Raw genomic sequence first — 15,945 nt, forward strand, 5'->3', positions numbered from 1 at the left:
TTTCCCTTAGTCTGTATGTATCTTGCATACTGTTGTCGAGTTGTTTCAAGCATGTCTGACTCATCCTGCCCCCATTTGGAGTTACTGGAATGGTTTGCCATTTTCTTCTCCAGCTCATTTTACAGATGAGGAAACTGAGGCAAATAGGGTTGAGTGACTTGCCCAGGGTCACGCCCAGTGTCTGAGGTGGGGTTTGAACTCAGAGAGATGAGTCTTCTGGACTCCAGGCCTGGTGCTCTGGGCACTATGGCACCACCTAGTGGTCCTGTCTTGCATACACTGGACCTAATTATTTATATGGAGTCTTCCACTTTAGAAATGTATCCTCCCTGAGGGCCAGGACTGTCTTCCTTTGTATCCCCAGCACTTAGCACAGTGCCTGGCACATAGTAGGCACTTATTGGCTGACTTCCAGATTAATTTCTGAAAGGATCAGAGGGACGTGTGTCAGCATTAACAAGGTCCTTTAGAGGGCCTGAACCAGGAGAACACTTTATGGGGGAATGACCTGTGTAAATGTCCTCTTTGGGTATGTCCAAAAGGTGGGTCAACCTTTATTAACCGCTGGCCATCTCTTCTCTCCTACTTTCTGGCCACAGGGAGGGAAAGCAACTGACACTGTTACTAACCAGACTACTGAAACACCCGCCTCCCCTCCCTTCCTCCTCCCAGGGCCTTCCCTATACACTTGTGATTTTCTGAATATTTTAAGAAAGGTTTATTTCAGGTTGTTCTGGCTCCAATTCCTGGAGAACTGCCACACATCTCCATTCTGTTAATGCAAATCTAGGCTCTTCATCTCCTTGGGCCTGGTTTTCCCCTGCCTTCCTTGGCCAGACTGCTGGCTAAAAGATCAAAATTATATTGCAGGAGTGACATGTTTCCATACACTTTCCTGTCCTTTGGAATACTTGTGGTGGGGGAGGGGCCAACCTAGCTTGGTGCCACCCCACCTCCAAGGAGAGCAGTTGGAAAACACCTGTGGATTCAGGGGATCGGATCCCAGACCTGAGATCCTCACCAGCCTCAGCTGCTGCCCTTCCAGGATCTGAGATTCCTTGGTCTTTCAGAAGGGGGTCCGCTCCCACTGCTCCACATCTGTCACCCAGCAGCCCCCGTTCTTCTATCACCAAAGTTTTCGGAGAAAGGACCATGGATTCTGACTCATAAGATTTCTAACTGGAAGGAACCCCGGAAACTGTATTATTCAGTCCCCTCTTGAAATCAACAAAACAACAGTAATGTGCCAGGTGCCGTGCCGGGCATTCAGGGCTGAGATAAGTGCAACACGTGAAATGTCTGTGAAATGAAAGTCAGATGAGGAGCAGGAGGAGCAGCAGCAGCAAACTCTGGCTCGTCAGTAGCAGCAGCAGCAGCAGCAGGCAGAGTAGTAGTTAGCAGCAGGAGGAGCAGTAGCAGCAGCAGGAGGAGGAGCCGCAGCAGCAGAGGCGGCGGCAGCAGAAGGCAGAGTAGTAGTAGTAGCAGCAGCAGGAGGAGGAGCCTCAGCAGCAGCAGCAGGCAGAGGAGTAGCGGCTTCAGCTGCAGCAGCCTCAGCCCCGGCGGCTGCAGGCAGGGGGTCAGCCGGCTCCGGGGGCGGCCGGGCAGTGCCAGACGGGAGTGGTCGCGCCGGTGGCCCGGAGGCATCGCGCGGAGCTGGGGCTGGGCTCCGGCCGCGGTCCCCCACGAGCGCGCAGACCCGCATATTTTGCACATGAGTTCAGAGGAAAAGGAAGTGTAAGCGGCGGCGGCGGAGCGGGGTGCCCGGCGCCCGGGGCGCACGGAGGAGCGCGCGGCCGGCGCATCACCCCGAGGACAGTCCGGCTGTGCCCAGCCCAGCTCGGCGGGGGAACCCCGCGCGCCGCCCTCCCCCCCTCCCACCGCGCACTTTGCGCGCCCCTTCTCTCCACCCCCGGCCGCGGATACGCAAATTCCCTCCCACGCAACCCCTCCTCTTCATGGCACAAACTTTCCTCCCGGGACAGATCGGGGCAGCGACCGGAGCCGACTCCTGCACCTCTTCTGCCGGCCGGCTCTAAGAGGTAGGGGGGACCCCGGGGGAGCGGGAGGGCAGGGCGGGGCGCTTGGACTGGACCCTCTCCCTATTGCCCGCCCCCGCGCCGACCTTGCCGGTGTCCGCCCCACGCGGGACCCTGGGAGCGGAGCGCGCGGCAGGGGGCAGGGGACGTAGACCCCCTGCCCAGCCCCGCCCGTGCCCGGGCCAACTTTTGCCCCCGTGTCTCCGGGTCCCGCGCTCACCTGAGCTGCCCGGGCTGGGGCAGCGGGACCCCGGGCACAGCCCTATTGCGCGTCCGAGCCCTGGGGCAGCGGCCGGGAGCCGGGCGGTGGGAGGCGAGGAAGTCGCGAGAGATGCCGCCTCTAAATGCGCGTTTCAGCTCTCTAGAACCTCACCTCTGCCCCCTTGGGGAGGAGGAGGAGGGTTTGGGGGGCGGCGTATGGGGGAAGGGGCGCCCAGGTCCCTCCGTTTGTACGGGGAGGAGAACCAGCCACTGCCTTGGGCTCGGAGAGCGACCTCTGCGCCCCACCGGCTGGGCCGGGGTGGAGTCCGTAGCATTGTTAAAAAGAAAAACCCAAAATACAAACCCTGCAAGCCTTCCTTTCCTTTAAAAAGAAAGCCTCCACCGACCCGCGCCCAGCCTGTTGCAGCCTCTGCCCAAGGATCCCTTGCGGGTCCATCCCACGCCCACCTTTCCCGAGCACCCTCCTCTCCTCCCCGCCTGCCCTTCGCGTGGGTCACTCAGGGGGTCTTGTAGGGCGGGAGAAGAACCTGACCCAGGCTAAGGAGCGGTTGTATTTCCCGCCCCCCCCCCAAAAAAAAACTACCCAATCAAACCAAAACCTGCTTTACTGCGGCCCAGGGGGACCACGGGCCAGCGGGGTCATTTCTTTGAGTGCTGGCCCGAGGGGCTGTAGGCGGGCGGGGTCGAGGGGGCCGGGGTGATGTCAGACTGTTTGGGTTGTTTTTTTTTTTTTTTAACTTTTAAAACATAAAGATCTTCCAGGAATGGCTCAAAGCCCCATATTTGTGGGATGAGTCTGGCGAGCAGAAGCACGAGTACTGCAAAGGTTACAGCTGTGTTAGGCTTCTGGGCGCAGAGCAGCCCGGCCGGGTCACCCCTGGATAACTTGGAGCCCGGCAGGAAGGAAGCCAGAGGGTAACACGAGCAGCCCCCAGCTGGTGCCCAGAGCCGGGCCAGCCAGCCCCAGGATGCTCCTGCCTAGCTAGGTGACATTGACTTATGGCCCAAGGCCATCCCAGGGACTGGGGAACTTGGAAAAAGTTGAAGGGGTTTCCCCCAAGTTCCACTGAAGGGTTAAGGGAAGCAGCCTTGCAAGGCACTGATTTAACCTTAGGGAAATTACTTTAATATTTGGAATATGACCTTTGCAGCCCCTCCTTGACTAATTCTGAGCCGTGGAACTACAGAGGCATTGAAGGCTTAAAGAACTCACATTTAGGCAGGGCTTTAAGGGTTAAAAAATAACTTTGCTCACAGCAACACTGTGAGATAGGTATGATTTTTATTAGTAGTACTAAATATAACTCGCATTTATATAGTCCTTTAAGGATTAAAAAGTTTGCCTCACCATACTGAGGCAAGTATTAATGATTGTGATAATATTAGTTTATATAACACTTTTAAAGTTTGCAAAGCACCATGGGCAGCTACATGGTGCGGTGGATAGAACACCAGGCCTGGAGTCAGGGAGTCTTACCTTCCTGATCTCAAATCTGGCCTCAGACACTTACTAGCTGAGTGACCCTGGGCAAGTCACTTAACCCTGTTTGCCTCAGTGTCCTTATTTGTAAAATGAGCTGGAGAAGGAGATAGCAGACCATTCCAGAAAACCCAAAACGGGGTCAGGAAGAGTCAGACGGGACTGAACAAAAACACCTTACTGACCTTATCTCATTTGAACCTCTGGACACTCCTGTGAGGCAGGTGCTTATTATCATGTCCATTTTGCTGATAGGGAAAGGAAGACTCGGGTTTGGTGTTTTGCCCAGAGCCATACATTTAGTAATGGAGAGCCACAAACAATCAGAGACAGGTTCTGAAATCACGGTTTTCTGGTTCCAAGTTCATTCCTCTGTTCTATTTTATTTCTTTATCCAGTGCTGCTGCCTCCCAAGTTTAAGTATTTTACAGATGAAGAGTCCTTAGGATCATTCAGAGAAGCTAGTCTGGACTCACACAGCTGGACTCATACTGCATTCTTTTTTTCTACTCTCTCTTTTTTTCAAGTGAGAGCCTATATTGACGTTGCAAGCGCTGATAAATAACATCATTAGGACAAACTCAGACTTTACTTAGTGAATTCAGGCCAGATTGCCAAATTACCTTTGCCTCATTCATCCTTTTTGATTAATAAGATGGGGTTAGTTAAATGGGGCTCATTGCCGTAGGGGTGTAGAAAGCTTTGTAGAGGAACGAGTAGGGGAAGTCTGTGCATTTCCAGTTTCCTTCCAAACTTCAGTTTGTGATAGCAGTGAACCTGGGCTCGGGCTCCAAACTAGCTCTCTCCTTGGTAGGCCTGAGGAGAATCATGAAAGAGCCCAAGTGAAACTTGGGAAATTGATTTCCCTGCCTTCCTTCGCTGCTTATTAGCTGCTGACTGTGTCCCATGCACCGTGGGAGTCACTGGAGGGAGGGACAGAGCTAAGTAAGGCATGATCTTTGCTCTGGGCCAGCTTACAGATTTGGGACAGGCACCCCTTTAAGCTCTTTTAAACTGGTGAAAATGAACCTATTCTATTTTAAAGGGCCTCCACAGAGGGGATTCTGCAAGGGAAAGTACCCTAGACTTGAAATAGATTAATCTTATGTTTTGGGGGAACTCCACCCCCAGGCACATTTCTGCTTGGAAACATCTGTGTACTTTTCCACCTTAGTTTGGTTAGTGGAGGCCTCATCTGGGATTCCCTTTGGACACCACTAGCCAGGGCAGTTTGGCAAAAGGGTATTTCATGTTTCAGGGGTGACTAACCTTTGCTGGCCTGTTCTCTGGGGTCCTTATTTAATTGATCGGTGAACCTTAAAACTTCCATATAAGGAACCAGGGTTCTTAGTGCTGCCACCGTACCAGGTTCCCCAACCAGGTTATTTTAAACTCATGGGGCCAGGGCTGACAGTTTGGAAACTCCCCATTTGTCCTTAGCCCCACTTAACAGTGGAGTGTGCAAGCCTGGCCTGGACCAAAATCAAGATGACTGTAGAGACTCTGTGCATGGCATATAGTAGGTGCTTAATAAATGTTTATTGACTTGACTGATTGATGGGTGACAGTCTCCATGGACCTCAGATGGCTTCTTAGGTTCTACAATCGTGTAATCTGTAGACTTCTCCTGGGGTAGATTTTCATTCGTGGAGGCTCTGGATCTGGAGATCTCAGGGGTGGGGAGAGGGAAGAGATAATTCAGCTTAGGAAGGAAGTGATCCATGATCTGGTGATCTTGGTAACCCCCCTACCCGTTTGTTTTTTTTAACTGGCAACAAATGATAATAAACCTCACATTTTACAAGATCCTTTAAGGTTTGTAGAGCACAGCGGCTCAATTAGATACTATTTATCTTCGTTTTTATAGATGGAGCAATCAAGGCTAGCACGTAGCTAGCAAGCGTCTGAGGCAGGATTTGAACTCAGGTCTTCCTGACTCCAGGCCTGTGTGTTCTATCCGCTAGCAGCATGCGCATTCTAGAAAAGCATAATAGAAAATTCCATCTCTTCACCCAAAGTAAACAGCAAGAAGGACTTTTTTTGTTACGTATTCGTGGAGGGGGGTCTAGACCTGTGGGGAACACCCTCCGCCATATTATCTTGGAAAGTAACCTGGGGGTGAAGGTGAACAGCAACAGTCAGTATGTGTCAGAGTAAGGATTTGAACCCAGGCCTTCCGGACTCCCAAAGCTGCTAATCCGTTCTCTGTGTTTCCTTCTGGAGCCGCTGCCAGGTTTTTCTAAACGCTCCCTGTTGGAGATCTGTTAAGGGCCGGCTGGGCATTTGTGGAAATGCTAATCTCCAGGACTTTTTAAAAAGTATTATTGATTAGGAAGTCTTGTCTCTTCAAAAGAAAAGCATCGCCAGCTGTCCAGTCTCAGTTCTTAGAGTGTTCGGTAGTCATGTTTTCTTTCTTCGGCTTAAAAGAAAAAAGGAAACTTGGCTCCAATTTGCATGTACAAGGGGAAGATGTAGCCAAACATTCCTTTTGATATTTATCGTTTCTTCGTTTTCTCTGTGTGATATTTTCTCCAGTCTCTCAGATCCCGGATGGGTTTTTTTTTGACATAAAATGATTTTTATTCTGAGGTTCATGATTTCATTCCTCTCCTCGGTCCCCTTAAATATACACACTTTGTAGAATTATAAAGCTTGAGGGGAACCCCCAGGTCATCCAGTCCAGCCTCCCACCCCATTTATGGCTGAGGAAACTGAGGTCCATAGAAGCCAAAGGATTTGCCTAAGGTCACACAGGTGATAAGTACTAAAGTTGAGATTCAAGCCCATATTCTCTAACTCCCATATCCAACACATTTCTTTTTTTTCTTCCTTTACATTTTGATTTTTAAAATTCTAAATCTGAGCGATTCCAACAAGCATGAACATTTCCATATGCAAAGAAAAGGAGGAAAAAAAATCCTGATTGTATGTGAAATGGTGAATCTCTATTACGGTCATTTTGCATTTTAAAAAGTATGTAGTAAATTCATCCTGTCAGTTTCAAAGCTGTCCTGTTGGTCTGTATCTCCCTCTGAATTTCCTTCTGTTCTTTTCTGTGTGTTTTTAGAGGCTTCAAAGATACTCCCCCCGCCTTTAGATGATTGCAATTATTAGTCCCTCCCCCCAGTTTCCTAACTAAGATTAAAAAAACCAAATCCTCCCTTGTAACAAGTAAACATAGTCAAATAAAAATCTACCCATTGGTCATGATCAAATGTACATCTCGTTATTTGTCTAGAGTCCGTTACTCTCTGTCAGGACCTGCCTCGTCATTGGTCCTTGGGATTCTTTTAGTCAATGCATTGATCACAATTGTGATTTTGGAAATTTTTTTCCTGTGGTTCTTGATAACTTGGATTTCTTCCCTTGGGAATTGTTTGTGTATGCCCCTTTGACCATCTATCTATTGTGGCTTGTCTTTTGTTCTTAAACATTTGTATCAGCTCCCTGCATAGCTTGGCTAATAGACCTTTATTGGAGAAACTTAATGCAAGGATTCCTGTGCCTGTGCCCCCAGTTAACACCTCCCTTCTAATTTTAACTGAATTGATTTTGTGTGTGCAAAAAAAAGCTTTTCACTTTTATGGACTGTAATCAGAATTGTCCATTTTTATGTCCTGTGATCATATCTGCCCCTTCTTTGGTCAAGGACCCTTCCCTTCCAGGACCCTTCCCCCTCTCCATAATTGTGAAAGGCGTCTCCTTCCCTTCCCCCTCTAGTTTGTTTATGATTCAGACTTTGATAACTGTGTCTTAGATCCATTTAAATTTATTAGCGAGATAGATGTTGGGTCTGCGCCTAATTTCTGCCAGACTGCTTTCCAATTTTCCCAGCCATTTTTGTTTCAGTAGTGAGTTTTTACCAAATTGATTGGGAGTCTTGGTACATCGAAACGCCGCCTTCCACATTCATTAATTTCTGCACCTTTTGTACCTAAGTTGCTAGGCCAGTCAGCTTTTTTTTTTTTGATCGTTAACATCGTTTTTATGATAGTACCATTGGAGATCTCCCTCTGCTCGGTCCCCGTCCTTCTCACTCTTTTTCATTATTTTCCTTGAGGTTCTTGACCTTTTGTTCCTCCAGAGAATTTTACTGTTTTTCTTTATGGGTATAAAGTGGTCCTTGGTAGTTTGGTATGGGCCTAAGTAAATTAATTTAGATAGTATTATAATTTTTTATTATGTTGGCACAGCCTGACTATAAGCAATTAATCTCTCTCCAATTATTTAAAGTCTTGCTTTAGTTCTTTAAAGTGTGAGTTCAGTCTAGTAGTTTTTCAGTTGTACCAGGTTCCCCTCCTACAGCCCAATGGCTCTGAAGTTTCCAGAGGACATATTAGCTGTATTAGTGTCCTTAGTACTGTGGGAAAGGGATTTCTGACATTACGACCTTGAGAACTCCTTCATCATCTCAAAGTAAGGACTCTATTCAGCCCTTGAAGCTGTTTTCACACGCCTCAACAACCACTGTTGGGGTTAAGAAAGAAAACCCATCTCGGCCGCCATAGAGAAGGGCCTAGAATATGGGGTCAGATCTCATGTGTGATGGTCCTTTGCTAGAACTCTGGGGGCTTCTTTTCTACAGTGTGTCTCCCCTGGCCCGGTAAGGGACAGTCTAGTCTTCACCTCCTTCAGCCCAGGCTGGTGTGCTTCAAGGCCATCGTAGGACTCCCAACCATTATCTATGGCGGGCCCGTCTGCCCAGCATACCCCTCGGGGTCCTCGGTGTTTCCTCCTCATTTCCAGGAGAGTTGAAGCCGGCATATTTGGGTGACGGCTACACTTGATTAGACAGAGACAGTAGCTTTGAGTCACTTTGGTCAGGAAGAGGTAGGAAAATCTAATCACGAGTTAGACTGTGAGGCCTTTATTTAACTCATTAACATTCATGCATGAGAGGAGAGATTGAAAGGCGGTTAGTTACCTTACTGATGCATCCTCAACCCACTCTCTCTTCAGCAGCTTCTAAACTTCCCCTCCCCCCCCCCCACCACCCAGCGAAGGATTCTTTTTGGATCTTGCGAAACTAAACCGACAGTTAACTGACAGTCAATAAGCATTTACTTATTAAGCACCTACTATGTGCTCAGTATTGAGACTGGCCTCCCCTATTAGAATATAAGCTCCTTACTCCAGAGATTGTTACATTTTTCATAGTTTTATTCTTAGTGCCAAGCACATAGTAGGCCCTTTATAATCACTCAGCAAGTATTTGTTAAGCACCTACTGTGTGTTTAGTATTGACACTTGTCTTGCCATTAGAATATAAGCTCCTCATGTAGGGATAGTTACACTTATATTTTTGTTCCCAGTGCCTAGCACATAGTAGGCCTTTAATAATGAATTGGTCAGCAAATATTTCTTAAGCATCTACTATGTAGATTAGGCATTGACACTTGTTTCCCTCATTAGAATATAAGCCCCTCACTGTAGGGGGTTGTTATATTCTTTGTATTTTTATTCCCAGTGTCCTGCATCATGCCTGGTACATGGTAGGCCTGTAATAATAAATTGGTCAGCAAGCATATATTAAACACCTGCTGTGTTCTAAGCATTGACACTTGTTTCCCTATTAGAATATAAGCTCCTCACTGTAGAGATTGTTACATTCCCTTCCAGTGCCTAGCACAATGCCTGGCCCTTAATAGTAAATTGGTAAAAGCCCCTATTATGTGCCAAACACTGTGTTGGGCCTCAGAATAAAAATGCCCTAATTAGCTTAATAAATCTGTATTAATTGATTATGTAACGTGCTTGTCATAAAAAGATTAGATCAAACAGTCTCCGCCCTCAAACAGATGACTTTCTATTTAGTGCAAAGTGATTCATCATATATAAAGAAATATATGTGTGTGTGTGTATGTATATACATATATAATATAGATGTAAATGAACACAAGGCAGTTGGGCGGAGCTCAGGGAGGATGTCCCACCTGAGCTGAGGTTGAAAGGAGGCCACGATCCCCAGAGGCTGAGGTGGGGGTGGGGGTGCACCTCAGGAATGGGGGTGGCAGGAAGAGCCCCATAGTAAAAGCTCTTGGTGGTCAGAATCAGTCCCTTTATTCTTTCCCTGTACAATGCCAGTTTCTGTTCCTTTGGTTTCAAATATTAAAGTTCCATGGAATCTCTGCTGTAGTAAATTCCTGCCTCTTGTCCTGAGGAGCTCACTCAAGCACCATGGACAACCTCCCAGGTCCCCTGGACCTTAGCTGAAGGGAGGCTTTCCTCTGAGGATGGCTGCCCTCGGACAAGTCGGGGGTCTGATGGGATCCTCTCCAGGGTCCCTTCCAGCTAGGACATCCTAGAACTGGGGAGCGTGGCAGCGGGTCCCTTTCATCAAACATTTTGGTTAATGGAACGTTACCATAGAAACCCTACAACACAGCCCCAGTTGGAAAAGAATGTGAAACAAGTCCCCAAACCGTACTGAATGTAATTTAATTTTTCTTTGATTCAGAGAGCCCTTTGGGATCTTGCAGTATAGAAGAAGGCCAGGTAGATTGGGGCCATGTTGTCCCCTTGGCACAGAAGGCACCGTACCTCTGGCCCGTGCAAAGGTGGGGAGCCTCCAGTACATGAAAAGGGAAATTTGGATGCTTAAAAACACCAGCTGTGCCGATGATCTTTCTTTGTGTGTGTATTGGAGCCTGTGTAGCTAGCTATGAGAGCGGTACAGGGATACTAATACCTGGCATTTATACAGGGCATCCCAAAGTCTTAATGTATTTTTAAGCTTTCCTGGCTTGAGGCAGCGCTAAGACTTTTGGGACGCTATATCATGCTTTACGTGTGTTGCCCTGCTTGGTCCATACCGCAGCCCTGGGAAGTGGGTGTTCTTTTTATCCCCATTTTATAGTTGAGAAAACTGAGGCTGAGAATGGTTAAGTAGCTTAGTTCAACAGCTAAGTTTGGAGAGAAGCAGGACTCAAACCCAGGTCCTCCTGACTCCAGGTTCACTGCACCACCTAGCTGTCTCTGAAGGTAGTTGAAGGGGCCGGGGCGTAGACCCATGCTCACACATATGCCTTGAAAAGTGCTTTCTTTCCACCCCACCCCCCAATTCCATGAGTGCCCCAGGTAGAGACAAATACATGTATCGAAAATAATTTTGATCACCCATCCACTCAAAGAAATCAGTATCGATCAGTCGGTAAGCATTTATTAAGTGCCTCCTGTGCTCCAGGCACAGCAACATGAGGTATCAGAAACAAACATGCCTGGCGCGTAGTAGGTGGTTACTAAATGTTTACTGAATTGAAGAAAAGTGCTTGGGACCTAGGAGAATTTAAAACTGGGTCCTGGTGTCCCCATGGTGAAAGGCATGAGTATTAAGAGCTTCTGGTGGGTGGATGAATGTGGTGGTCACTGTGTGAGGCGATTACTCAGGAGCCATAGGCTTTAGTGGGCCCTCTGGTAGTGAGGACGCCCCTTCCTACTTCATGCCCAGCAGCCAGGGGCTTGCCTCTCCCTCCCCACAAATTCTGGGGACCTCCTAGCTTGACCTTGGGCAGAACCCACCTGCCTGATGCTTCGGAGGAATGATGACATCATGGCGTTTCATGTTTATTTTTATCTCTCCCGAGAGATACCAGTGCGTGTTCAAGGTCTGTCTTCTCATTTTCACGGTGACTTTGGAATGTAGCCTCAAAAATACCCCAAATCCAGTTCTTTGAAAACGTCCACATGCTTGATGGGATTTTTCACATTTGCATCCAAATTTTAATGTGATACAAATCTTTCCTCAATCAGTTAATTAACAAGCATTGATTAAGCACCTACTATGTGCTAGGCACTGTACTAGGCACTAGGGATATAGGTATAGAGAACTGACTCCTGATCTCACAGAGTTTGCTCACGTTAGCTAGCTGGAGCTTGCCATGGCTTATTTTTCCTGGATGACTGAGTGATATAATAAGGCAGGTTATGGTTTTTATATGGAATTAAATATGGAAATTAAAAGTCAGGTTTGCCAAAGGATTCAGGGTAATCACACCTAATTGCTTAGTGCAGTAAATCGAGGGTGAGTTGTCTCTGTTAGGTGGTTTTGTGGTCTTTCCTAGCTATTGGCACTTGTTAAAATTAATTTTTATAATTTGCTATAAATTATAAAACAAATTAGTTCCAAACACAAATAGGTTTTGTGCTTGAAAACTTAGAGCTAATATAAAGTATTTACCACCTGCATTTTATTAGGCTTACTCAGGAAAAAATACAAGTTGTCACTATAATGAATCAAGGAACTAACGTTGTTTTGCAAAAAATGTTTTTGACATTTAGGTTAAACAAAAATATCCTTTTAATGAGAATATCCTTTTAAATGTATTTCTCCATGTTTAGAGTCATCTTAGAAAATAAATCATAGAAATGGATGTTAGAGGCCTCCTCCAGCCTTTCACTTTGCACATAATTTGGGTTTATTGTGCATGTTGTTTCCACCCAATAGAATGGAATCTCCTTAAGGGCTGGGACGGTTTTCATTTTTGCCTTTATATCTCTAGTGTATAGGATAGTCCCTGGCTTAGAGTGAGTTGAATTGAAATCAAGTACTGTTGTTGTGTAGTAATTTTCAGTTGTTTCTGACTCTTTCTGACCCTATTTGGGGCTTTTTTTGGCAGAGATATTGGAGTGGTTTACCATTTCCTTCTTCAGCTCACTTTACAGTTGAGGAAACTGAGGCAAACAGAGTTAAATGACTTGCCCAGAGTCACACAGCTATTAAGTGTCCGAGGCCAGATTTGAACTCTGGAAGTTTTCCTGACTCCAGGACCAACACTCTGCCTCTTAATGCACATTATACTTAAATAATTCAGTGTATCCACTGTCTCATGAAGATTGTACCTGTTATTCTCTTGTGAATCTTCCCATAGATATTCTGGAGGGATTGTCTTTTCACTGGTTCAGGGACTTTCTTCCAAGTCTTTAATATCATGGGGTGCAGGTGTGTGCCCAGGCCAGTCCATGGGTTACACCTCATCCTTGATGCATAACTGGCCCACTCTCATTTCTGGTCCCATGTATCCCTTAGATGACATTTTTTATGTCTCTTCTTATACATCTATCCTTGCTGATATTTTACACCAGCCTAATGCTGCAGTGCCCTCTGGGTGATCTATACTTTAAATTCTTTGCCGAGTGTGGCATTCTGTGTTTTTCAGACCTGTTGCCTCTCCAGAAGAAGAGCATAGTGGTGAGAGAGGGCAAGCTCCTTCAGGGCAGGGCGATTACATTTGTCCCTGTTTCCTGAGCACATAGTAGGTGCTTAGTAGATGCTTGTTGATTTCTTGGTGTTAAAAAGATGAGTTTTTATTTCGGGCTGACGCTAGAGGTTACTTAACGTAATGCACGTTTCCCCCCCCACGTGACCCAGCCTGCTTTCTTTCTGACGTTCGGTGCTGCCCTGAGGCCATTGTCCATTTGTAGTGTTGACCCATGTACAGATGGAGTCTTCGTTCGTAGACTTTCCCTCCCTGCCATTGGGGCGTGACCCTGGTCTTCTCTGTGTGTCTTTGTTCCCTAGACTTCTTCGAGAGCATAGCTTCCCTTCTTATCGTAGCCACATTAATTTTGTTCGTATAAAAACACAAGAACATATTTTGTTATTAATGCACTGACATCTTTTTCACTCTTTCCTCCTCCCGACTTCATCTTTAAATGCTCTGAGATTTTCTGTTTTAGCTGGATCTAATGCCAAGCTCTCCAGTTTTCCTTTGCTTCTTGCTCTGTATGTGATGATGCCGCTCATAATCTTGGACCATCCTCCTCCTAGGCATTTTGCAAATAGGCCTGTATTTTAAGCCAGTGTCCCCTTTAGCCAATATGTCTTTTCACTAGACTAGGAGATCAAACGTCTGCCGATTGCCCTTCTCTCTGCTTATATTTGTATTCCTAGGGTTCAGCACTGGAGTGAGGCCTCTGTGTAATCCATGAACTTTTGACCTGTTTGGTTTCTTAAAGTTCAGCCCTATCTTTCAACATTTTGTTGCCCTCTCCGTGATGACCTTTTTGCATCAAAATATTAAAGAGTGTGGAACAGCTAGGTGGTGCCATGGTACCCATAGCTCCAGGCCTGAACTCCTCTTTGTGAGTTCAAATCTGGGCTCAGAGACTTACTAGCTGTGCAACCCTGGGCAAGTCACTTAATCCTGTTTGCCTCCGTTTTCCCATCTGTGAAATGAGCTGGAGAAGGAAATAACAAAACGACTCCGGAGTCTCTGCCAAGAAAACCCCAAATGGGGTCACAAAGACTCGGACATGACAGAAAAATGACTTGACAACAAAAGAGTAAAGAGTCTGTTGGTTCGATGTGCAGGTGTTAAATTATCTCTTTGTGAGATTTCTTTGGCACCTCATCCTTCGTGCATCAGCTGCAGCATGGTAGAAAAACTGTCCTTGTAATCCTGAACTTGGGGTCATGGAGACCTGAGTTCAAATTCTGAGTCTTCCACTGAACTTCCTGTGTGACCTTGTATAAATCTGTTAATTTCTCTGGACCTCAGTTTCATCCTTTTTTAAAAAAAAAAAAATGAGTAGTATCATCATCATCACCTGGCACATAGGCACTCTATAAAAGGTAGCTATTATTAGTATCGTCATCATCATCCCCATCACCTGGCACAGAGTAGGCACTCTGTAAATGTTAGCTATTAGTACCATCATCATCACCTGGCACACAGTAGGCACTCTATAAAAGGTAGTTATTATTAGTATCGTCATCATCATCCCCATCATCCCCATCACCTGGCACGTAGTAGGCACTATAAATGTTAGCTGTTTTTAGTGTTGTCATCATCACCTGGCACAGAGTAGGCACTCTGTAAATATTAGCTATTAGTATCATTATCATCACCTGGTACATAGGCACTCTATAAAAGGTAGTTATTATTAGTATCATCCCCATCATCCCCGTCTATCAGTCATCCCCGTCTATCAGTCATCCCCGTCTATCAGTCATCCCCGTCTATCAGTCATCCCCGTCTATCAGTCATCCCCGTCTATCAGTCATCCCCGTCTATCAGTCATCCCCGTCTATCAGTCATCCCCATCACCTGGCACAGAGTAGGCACTCTGTAAATATTAGCTATTAGTATCATTATCATCACCTGGTACATAGGCACTCTATAAAAGGTAGTTATTATTAGTATCATCCCCGTCTGTCTATCATCCCCGTCTGTCTATCATCCCCGTCTGTCTATCATCCCCGTCTGTCTATCATCCCCGTCTGTCTATCATCCCCGTCTGTCTATCATCCCCGTCTGTCTATCATCCCCGTCTGTCTATCATCCCCGTCTGTCTATCATCCCCGTCTGTCTATCATCCCCGTCTGTCTATCATCCCCGTCTGTCTATCATCCCCGTCTGTCTATCATCCCCGTCTGTCTATCAATCATCCCCATCACCTGGCACAGAGTAGGCACTCTGTAAATATTAGCTGTTAGTATCATCATCATCACCTGGTACATAGTAGGCACTCTATAAAAGGTAGCTATTATTAGTATCATCATCCCCATCACCTGGCACAGAGTAGGCACTCTATAAATGTAAGCTGTTATTAGTATCACCATCATCACCACCACCATCACCATCATCATTACTATTATTTCATTTCCAGCCCTAGCTCTGTGACGTGGGACCTTCATTTGTGGCCTTTCCCCTTATGATTTAATGACTGTAGCACAGAGACGTGACCAAGTGTAGTGGTCCATGAAATGATGCTTCTTGCTGCCTCTTGGTACACAGTGAAACTACCTCCAGTAATCTCTTTGTTTGCCTTTTCGAGTGAGAGAGTCTGTGATCCTCCCACTTGGCCTCCGTTTGCTTACTTCTTCTGGTTTCACTTACCACAAGAATGTCAACGTTGATATTGGGGTCATAGAATCATAGATGGAGAGTTCGGACAGTTCTTAGCATCAAGTTCAACCCTCTCCTTTTACAGGTGAGGAACCTGAGAATGAGGACAGTTAAGTGACTTGATCAGGGTCGTTCATGCAGCTTGTAAGTGTCTGAGCTGGGATTCGATCCCAGATTTTTCCTGACTCTATCAATTCGTTTCCTCTAGTAGTGGGTTGACTTGTTGGTCCTTGGACAGAGAGCTTACATTTACTGTAACAGTTAAATTAATATCTATACATGGCCTGAAAATTGTGTGATTTTCAAAAGCGGAAGGGGCTGGATAAGTGTCTGGGGCCATTTTGTTTGTGTCTTTGTTCTA

At 46.3% G+C, this 15,945-nt stretch overlaps 1 protein-coding gene across 1 annotated transcript in view; it reads left to right on the plus strand.

The window, feature by feature from the left end:
* Positions 1-1,474: 1,474 nt before the first annotated feature.
* RFTN1 (raftlin, lipid raft linker 1) overlaps positions 1,475-15,945 on the plus strand; it is a 198,950-nt gene continuing 184,479 nt past the window's right edge. The window contains exon 1 of the mRNA XM_036761805.1: positions 1,475-2,039. The gene's annotated coding sequence lies outside the window, so the exon portion shown is untranslated. The remainder of the gene's footprint in view (positions 2,040-15,945) is intronic.

This window comes from Trichosurus vulpecula, chromosome 5 (assembly GCF_011100635.1).
Source record: "Trichosurus vulpecula isolate mTriVul1 chromosome 5, mTriVul1.pri, whole genome shotgun sequence".
NCBI classification, from domain to species: Eukaryota; Metazoa; Chordata; class Mammalia; order Diprotodontia; family Phalangeridae; genus Trichosurus; species Trichosurus vulpecula.